Source organism: Phyllobates terribilis, unplaced genomic scaffold (assembly GCF_046119375.1).
Source record: "Phyllobates terribilis strain yellow unplaced genomic scaffold, ASM4611937v1 Scaffold_1__5_contigs__length_1240528914, whole genome shotgun sequence".
Classification (NCBI taxonomy): Eukaryota; Metazoa; Chordata; class Amphibia; order Anura; family Dendrobatidae; genus Phyllobates; species Phyllobates terribilis.
Genome location: NW_027362761.1, coordinates 202,224,192 through 202,237,066, shown reverse-complemented (window position 1 = coordinate 202,237,066; position 12,875 = coordinate 202,224,192). Strand labels below are relative to the sequence as shown.

The window sequence follows — 12,875 nt, the reverse complement described above, 5'->3', positions numbered from 1 at the left end:
CTATTTGGATAAATGTCAGGGCTCGGAAGGGAAAGAGTGCTATTTTATTTATGGTGTGGTATTTTAACTGGAATAGATTGCGGGTGCCATGTCTCCCTTGAGGCACCAAAACAGCAGACCCCCCACCCCTGCCCAAGCGACTATTTTGAAAACTAATAGTGTAGTTTAAGGAGTAATTTGCGCTGGGCTAGTAGACACAATAAATTGGGTGAGATAGAATAGGATAAAATCAAATTGATGTTTATTAACACTTTTATTCTATTCTATCTCACCCAAGTCATTGTGTAACATAGTAACATAGTAACATAGTTTGTAAAGCCGAATAAAGACTTGCGTCCATCAAGTTCGACCTGTTAGTTCTGTAATTGCTAAAGTTGATCCAGAGGAGGGCAGAAACCCCAAATGATTTAGCCAATCTTCACCTGAGGAAAAATTCCCTCCCAACTCTGAAACCAGCAGTCAGAATAAATCCCTGTATCAACCTACTATTTTATTTTATTTTTAAGTATATGCTGAAATCTGCCTGGTATCTAGAAATGCATCCAGTCCCCGCTTGAACTGGTGTAGTGAATCCGACATTACCGTCTCCTCACTCAGTGAATTCCATATTCTCACTGCTCTTACCGTAAAGAACCCCTTCCTATGCTGGTGCTGAAACCTTTTCTCTTCCAGTCTTAGTGAATGCCCTCTTGTTACCGTAATATCCCTCCTTTTGAACAAATCCCGGGCAAGATCTCTATACTGTCCCCTAACATATTTGTACACATTTATTATGTCCCCCAGCACAAATTACTCCCTAAACTACACTATTTGATTTTGATATCCTGCTAGTGATATCTTTGGACAATCGGTGGTCATTGTCTTTTATGTATATTTTGAAAACTACACCCCTCAAGGAATTCATCTATGCCATAAGGGAGCTCAAAGGGCCGCAAATTTGTAATTTTAACAAAGGTAATATAAAAAATTTGACCCCACAATTTGTAACGTAATTTCTCCTAAGTACACCAATACCCAATAATTGGACAGAAGGTACTGTTCGGACACAGTGCAAAGCTCAGAAGGGAAGGAGCGCCATGTTGGAGTGCAGTTTTTGCTGAAATGGTTTCAAGGTGCCATGTCACATTGACAGAGCCCAGAACTTACACATTTTACAAACTACACCCCTCAATTAGTTCACCTATAGGTTTAGTGAGTGTGCTGACACAGCAGGTGTTTCACAGATTTTTATAAAATTGAGCCACAAAAAATTAAAACTATTTTCGCCATTAAAATGTTGTTTTAGCCCCAAATCTTTATTTTCTTCATATAACTGATAAGTTGGCTTTATTATTCGGGTCAGTAAGATAACAGCGATATCAGATTTTTTGTTTTTGTTTTTTTTAAGTTTTGCTAATTTTCCACACAAAAACAAATATTTTTTTGCATTTATATCTTTTGGGAGCTATATCTTTTATTTTTTGGCGAAAAGATCTGTACGAGGAATTGTTTTTTTGCGGGATGAGTTGAACTTTTATTGGTACCATTTTGGGATTCATAACATTTTTTAATCGCTTTCTATTGCCAATTTTATGAGGAAGCATGAGCAAAATATATTCACAATTCACAAACGATTTTGTTTTTATGCCGTTTATTATATTGTTAAAGTGATAAGACAGTTTTATTATTTTGGTCAACATGAATAAGGTGATACCAGATTTATATATTTTTTCTTAGGCTTTGCCTTTTTTTCAAACTAATACCATAATTTGCTTTTGCATCACTATATTCTGGGAGCTGTAACTTTTTTTATTTTTCCGCCAGCAGAGACATGTGAGGGCTTGATATTTGTGGGACGAAATGATGCTTACAGTGATATAATTCTAATCTACATACGACATTTTGAATTTTGTATTTTTTTTACGCCGTTTACTGTAGGGGTTAATTAATTGGTTTTATAGATTTGATCATTCTGGGTGCGAAAATACAATTTATGTGTGCTTTTATTTTGTCTACTTTTGTTTTTACATTAAAAAAAATGTGTTTTAACTGGCAAAACATTTTTTTGCAATTTCTCCTTTATTTTTGAATCTTATATACGGTATATTTTTACAATGTTTCAACATTTTTTTATTTAGTTCGACTATGGGACTTTAGCAAACATTAGCAAAAGTCATCAAAATGATGTTAGGGACTGACATACAGTACAGACCAAAAGTTTGGACACACCTTCTCATTTAAAGATTTTTCTGTATTTTCATGACTTTACAAATTGTACATTCACACTGAAGGCATCAAAACTATGAATTAACACATGTGGAATTATCTTCTTAATAGTGTTGAGCGAGCACTAAACTGCTCGGGTGCTCGAAGCACGGGCCGAGCTCGCCGTGATACTCGGGTGCTCGACCCGAGCAACGAGCCCAATGTTAGTCTATGGGAGACTCGAGCATTTTTGCGGTGGCACCCCCGGCAGTCTTTTAAAAGCCTAACAAGTGCCCAAAACGATAGTGACAGTGCTCAAATGACATGGGGACAGCATGGGGATCGCCCCAGGAAGCATTTCTGACCCCCAGGTCACTGCTGTCAACAACGTGGTCAGAGGTATTAAGCCACTTTTACGGGCTCACAATAAAACGTTCAAAAACGAAAGTGAAACTTTTTTCCTGTGAAATATGTTAAGGAACATCCTTTCCAGGGAAAAGACTTGTGTATAAGTTAAAATAAATGACCAAAAACAAAAATACTCCTCCACACCTTCGGCTATGTTCACAAGTAGCATTTTTTATGCGTTTTTGCACTTTTGTATTGCTTTTAACTATGACAAATGCATTCACCGGGAAATGTCATTTTAACATTTTACAACCTTATCTGGCCATGTGCTGTGTGACTCATGCATAAAGTGCTGAAAAGACATGGGGACAGCATGGGGAAGACCCCTGGAAGCATCTCTGACTCCCAGGTCACTGTCTAAAAGTGTGCCCATCATAAGTGATCCTTGCCGCATCAGAAGATGCAGACTTGCAACTATCCCCATGCAAGTTCTAGTCCCAGGGCAGTGTTCAATTGTACCTCCCCCATTCCTTGCAATACAAGCGCAAGTATGCAGCCTGCCACCCACCCACCCGCAGGCTGCAATACCATACTGCTTGCTTGCTTGAACTTGAAATTGGGCCTTTTAGGCATGTGGAGGCGGAATCTGGCCACCACGTCATGGCTGTGTTGGCGGCCTGGAATCCATACTCAGTCCCCAGCCGCCCGGCGGCTGGGTGTCCATACTCGGTCCCCAGCCGCCCCGTGGCCGGGTGTCCACACACGGTCCCTAGCCGCCTGGGGGCAGCCGGGTGTCCATAAACGGTCCCCAGCCGCCCCTATTTCTCCTTGGAACATCCCCCCACACACTTTTCTTAGCCCGGCCTGCTTTAGGCAGCATTGGACGAGCCCACCAGAGAACCAGACTCCTCCGGTGGGCCCTGGCTTCTCCATCGGTGGAGTTGAGAGTGCCAAGGTGAGGAGCATGATGATGATGACAGAAGTTAGCATCTGCTATGTTTTCTTTTAATGCAAGTGTAAGTGTGCAGCCTGCCACCCACCCACCCCCAGACTGCAATTCCATACTGCTAGCTTGCACTTGAAATGGGGCCTTTTAGTTTGGAGGAGGCCGAAGCTGGCCACTACCTCATGGCTGCTTCGGCAGCGAGGTATCCATACTCAGTCCCCAGCCGCCCCTATTTGTCCTGGTGTGCCTTATACATAAGATTAAGCGTGTATACCAAAACATTACCTGTGCCCTCCCCAGTGCATTTAGTGGGAAGGAGAGCCTATTCCACTGTAGTGTGTGCATGCCAAACCCCTGTTCATGGTACATGCGAAGATGCCTCCCACCTTGCACCTGTCGTTGCAGACTTGCAACTATCCCCATTCAAGTCCTTGTCCCAGGGCAGTGTTCAATTGTACCTCTCCCATTCCTTGCAATGCAACCGAAAGTATGCAGCCTGCCACCCACCCACCCCCAGGCTGCAATACCATACTGCTTGCTTGCTTGCACTTTAAATTGGGCCTTTTAGGCATGTGGAGGCGGAATCTGGCCACCACGCCATGGCTGTGTCGGCGGCCTGGTATCCATACTCAGTCCCCAGCCGCCTGGTGGCCGGGTGTCCCCGCTTGCTCCCCAGCCTCCAGGGGGTGGCCGGGTGTCCATACTCGGTCCCTAGCCACCCCTATTTGTCCCGGTAACCTTTCCCACACTTTTCTTAGCCTGGCCTGCTTTAGGGCAGCATTGGCCGAGCCCACTGGACTATCAGACTCCTCCGGTGGGCCCTGGCTTCTCCATCAGGGGAGTTGAGAGTGCCAAGGTGAGGAGCATGATGAGGATGATAGCAGTTAGCATCTGCTTTGTTTTGTTGTAATGCAAGCACATGTATGTAGTAGCGGCTAGGCCTGAGGTGGTCAGCGTTTTGGCGCATATCCTACCTCCTCCGAGGATTGCTGGATGTTTTCCTGCTACTATCCAAGTTCTATGACTCCCGTTAAAACAAAGCTTCAGGTGATAAATGATGGATGAGGTAGTGGCAAAGGAGAAAGAGCAGGAGGAACAGGGACCATTCACATCAATATCAGGCCAGTCAACCAGATATGTCTTGTAGGATATGTTTCTGTAACAAAAGGAGCGGTTCGGCTACACAGTTATAGGGCATACAGTGAGTGCAATGCCTACCAAAAATGTCGAGGCACTCCAATGCCCCTTGGAAATGACATGGAGGTCAGAGGGCGTTAACTAAACCTTTTTTTACATTTATAGCAACTGGGTCTCCTGTGCACTGTTGGCCTAAGCTGTGAATGGAAGGCTTTCCAAAAATTATGAGGAACTGCAATGCCCCTTACAAGGGGTCTGGTCACCAAAGTAATAGAGATATTACGTCGGAGAGCAAGTGGGAGGTTTACTGGTCAGGATCCCTTAAACATGCAACATCTTCCTGCCCCAGTCCTGGGAGGGGAGAATTCTGCTCTTATAAACTGGATCTGGGGCGGGGTTGAGTGAGTCAGAGAACAGAGAACAGTCAGACTCAGAGTGAGAGCAAGGGAAAGTAACAGCAAGGAGCTCTGTAGGAGCTAGGAGCTAAAGACCAGGGGCTGGAAGCTGAGCAGAGCTCGTCCTGGCAGAAGACAATAGGAACCGGACACAGGAGTCCGAGGCTGTGAGGACTTATATATCCAGCAGCAGAAACCAGCCGGCAGGGGATTTCAGGTCCTCTGGCCATAGAAGCCCGGAGGCTCAGTCGCAAGCAAGGGACCAGCACCGCCGTCGTGGAGCGGAGGCTAACAGAAGGCCGCAAGTCACCAGCCATACAGGTGAGCACTACACGGTACACTGAGGGACGTGGGCTACTTCTACCCGCTTACAGCAAGGTAGCCAGGAAGAGTGCAGACAGACGGAGAGGCCTACAACTCCACCTGGCCAGGGGAACTCCTGCTTGCTCACAGACTGACCAGGTCTCTTATGCTAGCCAGTACTCCCGGGAGGGTCTACCTTATAATCATCAGTAAAGACCCTGAACTGCACTGCAAAGACTCTGAGTCGTTCCTGCTGCGCTCGTGCAACATCACCCCCATCATCCACACTCACTGCCCTGAGGCTATACTCCTCCCGTGGGGAGTTATCCCATTCTCTGCTGCGCACACAACACCAGCCTCAGCGGTCTGCCTCGCAGCGGTGGTATTCCCTGACCACAATCCACGGGTGGCGCAGTTGGACAATTAACCTCAAAACCTAAGAAAGTCTGCCACTGGTTTGACCAGCCTGAGCCACGGGACCGGGTCACCGCCACGGAGACTACAGACCCCAGAGACCCGGCACCGGGTATCCCACACACGTGTACACACGGCCCAGGGGGCGCGTCACATGCAGTACAGCATATTACAAACATAAGTCCCATTATTGGGGAGTGGGTGTCCCATAGTATTTGCTTATGCCTTGCAAGCAAAAGCTGCCAAAAATTCGGACGGAGCAACTTGCAATGCCCCTTACAAGAGCCATGCAGTACAGCATATTACAAACATAAGTCCCATTATTGGGGAGTGGGTGTCCCATAGTATTTGCTTATGCCTTGCAAGCAAAAACTGCCAAAAATTAGGACGGAGCAACTTGCAATGCCCCTTACAAGAGCCATGCAGTACAGCATATTACAAACATAAGTCCCATTATTGGGGTGTGGGTCTCCCATAGTATTCGCTTATGCTTTCCAAGCAAAAGCTGCCAAAGATTAGGACGGAGCAACTTGCAATGCCCCTTACAAGAGCCATGCAGTACAGCATATTACAAACATAAGTCCCATTATTGGGGAGTGGGTGTCCCATAGTATTTGCTTATGCCTTGCAAGCAAAAGCTGCCAAAAATTAGGACGGAGGAACTTGCAATGCTGGCACCCTTGTGGTATAGTGGTGGTGGAGGCTGAGGATAAGGAGAAGAAGATAAAACAGCCGAAATGAGGAAGCGTATACCCATGTGTGGGTGTGAAGTGGTGCATGTGAATACACCTCCCGAAATAACAGAGTGGATTTGACTTTATGTTACTCTGCTATCATTTGGTGGTGATGAGAAGTCTGGCCCAATCCAGCCCTTGTTCATTTTGATAAGGGTCAGCTTCTCAGCATTGTCAGTTGACAGGCGAGTGCGCTTATCAGTTATAATTCCCCCAGCGGCACTAAAAACACGCTCCGATAACACGCGAGCTGCAGGGCAGACCAGGATCTCCAAGGCGTACAGAGCGAGTTCATTCCAAGTGTCCAGCTTGGATGCCCAATAATTAAAAGGCACAGAGGAATCACGGAGGACCCTGGTACGGTCGGCAAGGTACTCCCTCACCATCTTTTGAAACTTTCCACTCCTTGTGAGAGTACCCCGCGCCTCAGGGCCTGTAAGCTGGGCGGGTCTCAGAAAACTGTCCCAGAACGTTGACAGTGTTCCCCTGCCTCTGCTGGATTGGAGTTGCGTCTCTCTCGCCTGTACGCCTTGGTTGGGCAACGAACTGTGACCTCTGCCGCTAGCGTGTTCAGATGGGAATTTTTTTAAGAGTTCTGCAGCAAGGGCCTTCTGGTACTGCCCCATTTTTGTAGACCTCTCCACCTCAGGAATAAGAGAGTGAAAGTTCTCCTTGTAGCGGGGGTCTACAAGTGTCACCAACCAGTAATGACTGTCACCCAACATTTTGACAACGCGAGGGTCACGGTTAAGGCAGCGTAACATAAAGTCAGCCATGCGTGCCAGGCTGATAATGGGCAAGATTTCCGTGTCCTCACCAAGATGACGACTGACCATGCTCTCCTCCTCCTCCTCTTCCTCCTCCCCCCTATCCTCAGGCCACCCACGCTGAACCGACGGTATGACACTTGTACAGGTACTACCGTCTACAACGCATGATAGCAGCTCCTGTTCTTCCTCCTCCTCCTCCTGCTTCTCCTCTCCCTCATTGTCCCCCAATGCATGTTGGGATGAGATGAGGCTGGGCTGTGTGTAATCGCCCGCTAGGGCTTCTTGATCCATCTCATCATACTCTGGCTGCAATGCCTCCTCTTTAATTCTCTGCAGAGAGCGTTGCAAAAGACAGACAAGTGGGATGCTGACACTAATGATGGCGTCATCGCCACTCACCATCTTGGTGGCCTCCTCAAAGTTTGTCAGGATGGTACATATGTCAGACATCCAGGTCCACTCCTGAGGTCTTATGTGTGGAGTCTGACCTGAATATCGACGGCCTTGTTGCAGCTGGTACTCCACAACTGCTCTCTTCTGCTCACAAATCCTTTGCAACATGTGGAGGGTAGAGTTCCAACGTGTGGGGACATCACACACCAGTCGGTGTGCTGGAAGCTGCAAACGTTGCTGCAACACAGCAAGGGCGGCGGAAGCTGTAGTAGACTTGCGAAAATGAGCTGACAGGTGGCGTACTTTCACGAGCAGATCTGGCAACTCGGGGTACGATTTAAGAAACCGCTAAACCACGAGGTTAAGCACATGAGCCAGGCATGGTACGTGTGTGATCTCACCTCGCCTCAGAGCCGCCACCAGGTTACGGCCATTGTCACACACGACCATGCCGGGATGTAGGTTCAGCGGTCTCAGCCACAGATCTGCCTGCTCTTTCACAGCTGTCCACAACTCACAAGCAGTGTGAGGTTTATCACCTAAGCTTATGAGTTTCAGCACAGCCTGTTGCCGCTTGGCGGAGGCAGTACTGCAATGCTTCCAGCTTGTAACTGATGTGGTGATATCTGAGATGGAGGCTGAACATGAGGAGGAGGAGGAGGAGGATGCGCAGGAGCTGTACACTGTGGGGGCAACTCTGACTGACATAGGGCCCGCAATCCTCAGTGTGGGGAGGATGTGTTCCGTCCCAAGGTCCGACTGGGTCCCGGCTTCCACTATGTTTACCTAGTGTGCCGTCAGAGAGATGTACCGTCCCTGGCCACAAGCACTTGTCCACGTGTCCGTTGTCAGGTGGACTCTCCCAGTAACTGCGTTGTTGAGGGCACGGCAGATGCTTTGGGACACGTGCTTGTGTAGTGCGGGGATGGCACACCGGGCAAAATAGTGTCGGCTGGGGACCGAGTACCGAGGGACGGCCACCGCCATAAGATTGCGGAAGGATTCCGTCTCCACCAGCCTAAAAGGCAGCATTTCCAACGCAAGCAGTCGTGAAATGTGTGAATTTAGGACTGTGGCCTGTGGGGCGTTAGCTGCGAATTTCCGCTTTCGTTCAGAGGTCTGGGATATGGACAATTGAACGCTGCGGTGGGACGTGGACGTGGATGCTGTTTCTTGAGAAACTGCCATAACAAGTGAAGACTGAGAGGAGGGGGCATCTTTACATTCAGTATGGACAGGGGATTGCCTTGCACACACAACAGGGGGTTCTATTGCACGCACAACAGTGGAAGAAGCAGTGGTGACACCCGCTGACACTGGTCGTGGACCCTGGGTTTCGCCCCACAAAGTCGGGTGCTTTGCTGCCATGTGCCTGATCATGCTGGTGGTGGTCAGGCTGGTAGTTTTGTCACCCCTGCTGATGCTGGCATGGCAGGTGGAACATGTGGCCTTTTTGGGGTTATCAGCAGAGTCTTTAAAAAAATTCCAGACTCTGGAAGACCTACCGCTTGTACTGGCAACGTCCCTCGTGTTGGTGTTACGGGGAACGGTTGCCTGCCTTCTGTCTGCGGCCACCACACTGCTTCTTCCTGTCTGTTGGGGTACTCTGCCTCCCTCCCCCTGTGTGCTGCTGGACTCACTCTGCATGTCCTCCTTCCACGTTGGGTCAGTTACTAGATCATCCACCACCTCCTCCTCTTCCACTTGCGCACCACGATCCTCCTCCTCACTTCCTGGCAATTGTGTCTCGTCATCGTCCACCTCTTGTGACAGATTGCCAACGTCGACTTCCTGTGGCCGTGGCTGTTCAAATATTTGGGCATCGCAACATGGGATCTCCTCTTCCACCACTTCAAGCGTATCAGGCGAGGGGCCCAAATATGGAAATGGACCAGTGAACAGCTCTTCAGAGTGTCCAAGTGTGGGATCACTTGCTGTCTGACGACACTCGGCATGGTGGGAGGAAGGAGAATCAGGGTGAGGAGGAGTATGCGGTCGAGACTCACGGCTACTAAGAGTTGACCGTGTGGAAGACAGACTGGAGGTGGTGGTGCCCAGGTAACTGGAAGTATTATCTGCTATCCAATTAATAACCTGTTCACACTGATCAGTTCTCAATACTGGTGTTGTTCTGTGCTTCCCTAGTAATTCGGTCAAGAAGTGGGAGCGAGAAGATGTGGCTGTTGGTTGTGGCACATTTTCACCTTGGCCACGGCCCCGTCCTCTGCACGAACCATCACCAGAACGTCCACTTCCACGTCCCTTGCCACGCGCCTTGCCCATTGTAAATGAAGTAAAATAGCTTACACTTGCACTATCAATGGAAAAAGGGTAATAAAGAGTAGATTAGAACCGTGGAAGAGGAAAACCACAGTTATTGTTTACTGGGGTACACCACACTTTTTTAAATAGAGATATTTGCGGCTGAACAGTGAGCGACACACTCAAACTGCTTTTTTTTTTAGATACCAAAGGCCCAAAACTGGATAGTACAGCGATTTGACCCATGGAACTGCGAAACCACACTGGGATGTCGGGCCTACACAAGACTATTTTCAACAGATATATTTTTGTGTCACAACAGTCAGGAGACACTACTGTTTTTCTTTACGGAAAATATACCAAAACCTGAATAATAGAGATTTTATACCGTGGGATGGCAAAACCACAGTTATTGTTTACTGGGGTATACCACACTTTTTTAAATAGAGATATTTGCGGCTGAACAGTGAGCGACACACTCAAACTGCTTTTTTTTTTAGATACCAAAGGCCCAAAACTGGATAGTACAGCGATTTGACCCGTGGAACTGCGAAACCACACTGGGATGTCGGGCCTACACAAGACTATTTTCAACAGATATATTTTTGTGTCACAACAGTCAGGAGACACTACTGTTTTTCTTTACGGAAAATATACCAAAACCTGAATAATAGAGATTTTTTACCGTGGGATGGCAAAACCACAGTTATTGTTTACTAGGGTATACCAGACTTTTTTAACTATATAGATTTGCGGCTGAACAGTGAACACACTCAAACAGTTTTTTTTTTTAGATACAAATGGCCCAAAATGGATAATACAGAGGTTTGAACCGTGGAAGTGCAAAATAACACTTCTGTTTCTCTAGCCTATACCAGACTATTTTCAACAGTTATATTTGTGTCTGAAAAATCAGAGACACGCTTTTTTTGGGGGGGCGGGGGACACACCAAAAGGTTAATAAGACGGGTATTTGTACAGTGTGAAGGAGGAAAAAAAAGGAGGATTTAGATGAAAATAAAGGATTTTTCCTGGCCCCCGACACCTGGTGCTAAATCCTGCAATTTCAGCAACAGGAGCACACAGGACTGTATTGCAGCGTTTGCTGGTATAACCACTGTGTCTCCTATACAGCCTGCCTGCCTGGTATCTGGGATGGATATTAGTCCTGAAAAGGACTGTTTGTTTGTTCTGGCAGCCTTTACAGACCTTACACTAACTATTTCGCAGTTTATATCTCTCCCTAAATCAGCAGCGCTGTCCCTACACTGTCTAATCCGGAGCAACTGTGTCCAAGATGGCGGCGCCCGGTTTTAAATACTCGAGGTGACGCTGTGCGGCCAGCCAATCACTGTAATGCCCACAACCAACATGGCTGCAGCATTACAGTGACTGGCTGGCAATCCCTGCATGTTCATTGGCTCTGTAAAGAGCGCCAAACATGCAGGGCGGAGACCCGAGCTCCCGCCCGATTAACCCGGAAATGCTCGGTGCTCGCCGAACATCCCGAGTAGCGTGATGCTCGGGCGAGTACCGAGCAGTGTCGAGCATGTTCGCTCAACACTAATACTTAACAAAAAAGTGTGCAACAACTGAAAATATGTCTTAGATTCTAGGTTCTTCAAAGTAGCCACCTTTTGCTTTGATGACTGCTTTGCACACTCTTGGCATTCTCTTGATGAGCTTCAAGAGGTAGTCACTGGAAATGGTTTTTACTTCACAGGTGTGCCCTGTCAGGTTTAATAAGTGGGATTTCTTGCCTTATAAATGGGTTTGGGACCATCAGTTGTGTTGTGCAGAAGTCTAGTGGATACACAGCTGATAGTCCTACTGAATAAACTGTTAGAATTTGTATTATGGCAAGAAAAAAGCAACTAAGTAAAGAAAAACGAGTGGCCATCATTACTTTAAGAAATGAAGGTCAGTCAGTCCGAAAAATTGGGCAAACTTTGAATGTGTCCCCAAGTGCAGTTGCAAAAACCATCAAGCGCTACAAAGAAACTGGCTCACATGAGGACTGCCCCAGGAAAGGAAGACCAAGAGTCACCTCTGCTTCTGAGGATAAGTTTATCCGAGTCACCAGCCTCAGAAATCGCAGGTTAACAGCAGCTCAGATTAGAGACCAGGTCAATGCCACACAGAGTTCTAGCAGCAGACACATCTCTTCAACAACTGTTAAGAGGAGACTTTGTGCAGCAGGCCTTCATGGTAAAATAGCTGCTAGGAAACCACTGCTAAGGACAGGCAACAAGCAGAAGAGACTTGTTTGGGCTAAAGAACACAAGGAATGGACATTAGACCAGTGGAAATCTGTGCTTTGGTCTGATGAGTCCAAATTTGAGATCTTTGGTTCCAACCACCGTGTCTTTGCACGACGCAGAAAAGGTGAACGGATGGACTCTACATGCCTGGTTCCCACCGTGAAGCATGGAGGAGGGGTGTGATGGCGTGGGGGTGCTTTGCTGGTGACACTGTTGGGGATTTATTCAAAATTGAAGGCATACTGAACCAGCATGGCTACCACAGCATCTTGCAGCGGCATGCTATTCCATCCGGTTTGCGTTTAGTTGGACCATCATTCATTTTTCAACAGGACAATGACCCCAAACACACCTCCAGGCTGTGTAAGGGCTATTTGACCAAGAAAAAGAGTGATGCGGTGCTATGCCAGATGACCTGGCCTCCACAGTCACCAGACCTGAACCCAATCGAGATGGTTTCGGGTGAGCTGGACCGCAGAGTGAAGGCAAAAGGGCCAACAAGTGCTAAGCATCTCTGGGAACTCCTTCAAGATTGTTGGAAGACCATTTCCGGTGACTACCTCTTGAAGCTCATCAAGAGAATGCCAAGAGTGTGCAAAGCAGTCATCAAAGCAAAAGGTGGCTACTTTGAAGAACCTAGAATATGACATATTTTCAGTTGTTTCACACTTTTTTGTTAACTATATAATTCCACACATTCCATTCATAGTTTTGATGCCTTCAGTGTG

At 47.3% G+C, this 12,875-nt stretch overlaps 1 protein-coding gene across 4 annotated transcripts in view; it reads right to left on the bottom strand.

The window, feature by feature from the left end:
- IDNK (IDNK gluconokinase) overlaps nucleotides 1-12,875 on the bottom strand; it is a 138,354-nt gene that overhangs the window by 86,968 nt on the left and 38,511 nt on the right. The gene's annotated exons all lie outside the window — the stretch shown is intronic.